The sequence below is a fragment of the Vairimorpha necatrix genome, chromosome 2, assembly GCF_036630325.1.
Source record: "Vairimorpha necatrix chromosome 2, complete sequence".
NCBI classification, from domain to species: domain Eukaryota; kingdom Fungi; phylum Microsporidia; family Nosematidae; genus Vairimorpha; species Vairimorpha necatrix.
The window spans coordinates 850,467-856,350 of NC_088817.1; the positions used below are offsets into that span (position 1 = coordinate 850,467).

General features: G+C 31.5%; 2 non-coding genes across 2 annotated transcripts; both read left to right on the forward strand.

The window, feature by feature from the left end:
* Positions 1-1,899: 1,899 nt before the first annotated feature.
* VNE69_02801 lies at positions 1,900-3,144 on the forward strand. Its single transcript, XR_010573984.1, has one exon. It is a non-coding gene; the product is annotated as an 18S ribosomal RNA (ribosomal RNA).
* Positions 3,145-3,177: 33 nt separating this feature from the next.
* On the forward strand, positions 3,178-5,661 carry VNE69_02802. Its single transcript, XR_010573985.1, has one exon. It is a non-coding gene; the product is annotated as a 5.8S-23S ribosomal RNA (ribosomal RNA).
* Positions 5,662-5,884: the final 223 nt, after the last annotated feature.

Below are 5,884 nucleotides of genomic sequence, written 5' to 3' on the forward strand. Positions count from 1 at the left end.
CTTTTTGTGGTGTATTCTATATATGCTGGTAGAATTTATCTTTCATTGTTTGTTTATCCATTTTAAATTTATGCCTAAAAATAATTAAAAATTATTAATTTGTATGGACACATATTTTTTAAATAACTCACTTACCATCCAACAATCAGCCAGTGTGTACTCTCTTAAACAGCACAGATTGAGCAACAGCACACAGTGCATCACGAAAAAAGAGGTAAGGTTTAAGGTTTCCCGGTAAATTTAACGATTTAACCAACGGATTCAAAACACAACAAACTGACTAGAAGCAGCACGTGAATGCATACATTCACTAGGTAATGTGTTCATTTCAGTTACAATGAATACTTTAACTACAAATTTTAGCGAGAATATGCATTTACTGGCAAATGTATACATTGCCTGGGATGTACACTTTAACTGCAACATATATAAAAGAATTTTATTTAATTTTTACCCCCTTTTATGCGGATTTGAAATTTCTACACTATATATTTTGTGCTTACTACAATCAAACACCATCAAATATAGATTTAATGTTCAAATATGATAATTGTAGATGCGTATACTAAATGTTAATACACTTGCATTTTAATTATTATTTTTGTTAAACTCAGTTCCAAAATATCGTCAGAATCGTTTTTTAGATTTTATTTAACCCTTCCACAAAAATTCCGAAAACGCTTAACAATCAAAAGTTTCGTGTAATAAGTGCCAAAAGTTGAGCTTAAGAGGTATTCAAATTATCCCATTGATATTTATTTGTGTTTTAAACTTTATTTTACTTCTAATTAAATTAAAAATTGTTTTTAAAAATCATACCATTTCCTTTTCAAATTTCTCTTCTGGAAAGGAAAATTTGAAAAAAATATTAAGGAGGTACATATTATAAAAACTAAATATTTAAATCCCGTTTTCAAAACGGGAAAGCATACGCTAGTAAAAATATGAAATAAAATTACATACCGAGGGGTATGGAAGATAAAAGAAATAATCACTATACTCTTAATTTATCTTTATTGGACTTGACTTCCGCAGGAGGTACGACAATATTTATTGTCGTATCCTTCTATAAATATTATATATTTTCACCCCCATGCAATTCGTAAATAAAGGAACATTCGACATTTATAATGTAAGATACAAACAATTAGTATTCTTGTTAAAACATACATTAAAAATAAAAGAAGTGCATGTAATCAAATAGGAACAAGGCCAATGAAGCTATCAGTAAGTGAAGAAATAAAAATATATTTTAAGAGCATATGTACTTTATACTACATAAATTAATATACAATTATACATGATGCATTTATTTGTATTATACATCACAAACTCACCATGGAAAAGATATAATATATTTTTATGTGAGTATCAAAGTCAAAGTGTCATCTCACATCTTAAAAATGTCAAGTTTCTTGTTTATTTGTTTGGTCGACAAATAAACAAAACAAATGTGTATTAGACAATATAATTTTATATCTGAGAATTAGATAATAGATCATTTAATTATTAGAATAATCATAATTTAAGATAAATATATAAGTTGTGTTCATGTATAATACTGTAGTATCATGTAGATTCAACTCTTTATAAAGCATCATTTAGAATTCATGTTTTTTATACAATTTTTACACAATTATAAATGTTGCTGTTCTCAGATCACAATTTTGATCAGTGAATCAGTGATTAATCAATCATTTGCTGATTTATTAAAATAATTTTTTACCCTTGTAAAATTTTATTTCATCCAATCTGATATTATATCATTTATTAAGTATTTTTAAACAATTATAGTTTTCATATTTTATATTAAAAGAATTTGTATTAAGAAATATATTTATTTCTAATATTTTCATAAATACTGATTAAAATCAAATATATTGATTTTTAATACACAACACCAGGTTGATTCTGCCTGACGTAGACGCTATTCCCTAAGATTAACCCATGCATGTTTTTGATATGAAAAAATGGACTGCTCAGTAATACTCACTTTATTTAATGTATTAAATTAGTATAACTGCGTTAAAGTGTAGCATAAGACATATACAGTAAGAGTGAGACCTATCAGCTAGTTGTTAAGGTAATGGCTTAACAAGGCAATGACGGGTAACGGTATTACTTTGTAATATTCCGGAGAAGGAGCCTGAGAGACGGCTACTAAGTCTAAGGATTGCAGCAGGGGCGAAACTTGACCTATGGATTTTATCTGAGGCAGTTATGGGAAGTAATATTCTATTGTTTCATATTGTAAAAGTATATGAGGTGATTAATTGGAGGGCAAATCAAGTGCCAGCAGCCGCGGTAATACTTGTTCCAAGAGTGTGTATGATGATTGATGCAGTTAAAAAGTCCGTAGTTTATATTTAAGAAGCAATATGAGGTGTACTGTATAGTTGGGAGAGAGATGAAATGTGACGACCCTGACTGGACGAACAGAAGCGAAAGCTGTACACTTGTATGTATTTTTTGAACAAGGACGTAAGCTGGAGGAGCGAAGATGATTAGATACCATTGTAGTTCCAGCAGTAAACTATGCCGACGATGTGATATGATATTAATTGTATTAGATGATAGAAATTTGAGTTTTTTGGCTCTGGGGATAGTATGATCGCAAGATTGAAAATTAAAGAAATTGACGGAAGAATACCACAAGGAGTGGATTGTGCGGCTTAATTTGACTCAACGCGAGGTAACTTACCAATATTTTATTATTCAGAGAAGATTTATAATCTGAGAATGATAATAGTGGTGCATGGCCGTTTTCAATGGATGCTGTGAAGTTTTGATTAATTTCAACAAGACGTGAGACCCTTTTATTAATAGACAGACACAATCAGTGTAGGAAGGAAAGGATTAAAACAGGTCCGTTATGCCCTCAGACATTTTGGGCTGCACGCGCAATACAATAGATATATAATCTTTATGGGATAATATTTTGTAAGAGATATTTGAACTTGGAATTGCTAGTAAATTTTATTAAATAAGTAGAATTGAATGTGTCCCTGTTCTTTGTACACACCGCCCGTCGCTATCTAAGATGATATGTGTTGTGAAATTAGTGAAAACTACTTGAACAATATGTATTAGATCTGATATAAGTCGTAACATGGTTGCTGTTGGAGAACCATTAGCAGGATCATAATAAGTTAAATTTAAATTAATTTTAATTATTTAATTTACCCACACATGGGATCAATAGGATACCATAACGATGAAGGTCGTAATAGAATACGAAAGTATATTATTTACCTAATTAATATATTTATAATGTATTGATAACCCTTTGAACTTAAGCATATCATTAAAAGGAGGAAAAGAAACTAACTAGGATTTCTTTAGTAGCAGCGAGTGAACAAGAAATAACCCTCCATTGTAATCCTTAATTGGAGTTGTAAATGGTTTATTCTATTAATTATATTTATAGAGAATATTATATTCGTTATTAATAGAATAGAATAATGTACTTGAGTAGAGCTGCTTGGTAGTGCAGTTTGAATAAAGGTAGAATGAAATATCTAAGGTTAAATATAATGGTATACCGATAGAAAATAAGTACTGCGAAGGAACTTGTGAAAATGTGTGGAGTTTAGCCTTATTTTTAAGGACCCGTCTTGAAACACGGACCAAGGAGATTATAATTATAGCAAGATAAAAATTAAATTTTTTAATCTTTATTAACTTGATAAGTTATAATTATAAGACCCGAAACACAGTGAACTATACATGTTCTGGTTGAAGATAAGCAATAGTTTATTGGAAGACCATAATCATTCTGACGTGCAAATCGATGATTTAAGATGTGTATAGTGGCGAAAGACCAATCGAACTGTGTGGTAGCTGGTTCACAGCGAAATGTCTCTCAGGACAGCAGTTATTATTATATAGGACATAGATGTAGGACACTGTTATAGTTTTTTAACTATGAGAAATCTTTAATTCTATGGAATTATATAAATTAAATTTATATAATGAATCTATTGTATAACTAGTGGGCACATGATTGTAAGAATGATGTGCAAAAAGGGATGAACCTTATGAAACATTAAATATTCTAAATAGTAGATATTATACCATAAATATGATGAATACATTGAGACAGTAGGGCGGTTGTTATGGAAGTAGAAATCCGCTAAGAAACGTGTTACAACGTACCTACCGAATGTATTATTGTATAAAATGGAAGAAGATTACTACTTTTATGAGATGTTTCTAATAAATATTTAGGTAGCTGTGCAATTTGTTTGTATTGAAGTATATATGTGAGTATATATAGAAGAAACAAATGAGCCGATCTTGGAGGCAGTAACAATATATTTGTATAGATATAGACTAGGGTTTTCAATTATTATTGAAGTGAATCGGTGTTATTAATAAAAACAAAAAAGATTAATAATTCTTTATTAAATTATTATAAGGTAACTTGATAATGACAGTATATTTCAATAAATTTAAGATAAATGAATTAAATTTTATTATAACTATGGATTGTCATGATAAGAAATAGTTAATTATATATACTTGATAAAAATAAAATAATTTTAACCGTACCTATACCGCATCAGGTGTCTTTGTATCATAACAAATATTTTAAATTAAAGTAAGTAAGGGAATTCGGCAAATTAGATCTGTAACTTTGGGATAAAGATTGGCTCTAGCATGCTAGAACTTTTACTATGTAAGGAATCTGACTGTTTATTAAAAACATAGCTTTTTGTATTTACAAGAAGTGAATTCTGCCCAGTGCATTTATTGTTAAAGTTGTGTAAGCGAATGTAAACGGCGGGAGTAACTATGACTCTCTTAAGGTAGCCAAATGCCTCGTCATTTAATTGGTGACGCGCATGAATGGAGCAACGAGATTCCTACTGTCCCTACTTACAATTTTGTGAAACCACGAGACAAGGGAACGGGCTTGTTATTTATCAGCGGGGAAAGAAGACCCTGTTGAGCTTGACTTTAGTATGTTTTAATAAATATTCGGTATATTGTAGAGAGGTGGGAGAAGTATTGTGAAACCACTAGTATGTTTGAATATTTATTTATTAGAATATATGGGGAGTTTGGCTGGGGCGGTACAGCTGTTAAAAAGTAACACAGCTGTCCTAAGGTAGATGAATGATGGATGGTAACCATCAGTTTATTATAAGGGAATAAATCTGCTTTACTTTATGCATATGACTGTATTTAGTAGGGAAACCTTGGCCTAGCGATCCCAATTACATTCATTATGTATTGGGTGATTGAAAAGTTACCACAGGGATAACTGGCTTGTAGCAGGCAAGCGATCATAGCGACTCTGCTTTTTGATTCTTCGATGTCGTCTCTTCTGATCATCGTAGTGTATATGTTACGAAGTGTTGGATTGTTCACCCGGTAATGAGGAACGTGAGATGGGTTTAGACCGTCGTGAGACAGGTTAGTTTTACCCTACTGTAAGTATTTTTGAGTGAACTTTGATAGTACGAGAGGAACTCTAAGTGATGACCACTGGTAGTGCGATTAACTATTAAGTTATGTTGCTTAGCTACGTCGTTTCGATTAAGGCTGAAAGCCTCTTAAGCCTGAAGCGTAGCTCAAAGATACATTTAGGAGAATACTACTCTTTTAAGCAGAACTGTAAGAATGAAGGTGTATGCCGACATTTTGAGGTTACTGCTTTTTTTGTATGTATAGTAGGTGTTGTATACTATAAGAGAGCGTATTTTATGTATAGATTTGGTACCCTTACAAGAGAGCGTCTACGTCGCGGAGGGCGGGACCGATGTTTTTTAACTAGGTGCAAATTTCTAAGTCTTACCAACCTTCGGCTGCTGGTTGGTAAGTAGGGTCAGTTATACTCTAGGGGGGAGACCCATTGCTGGTGAGAAGGACACCGTTAACT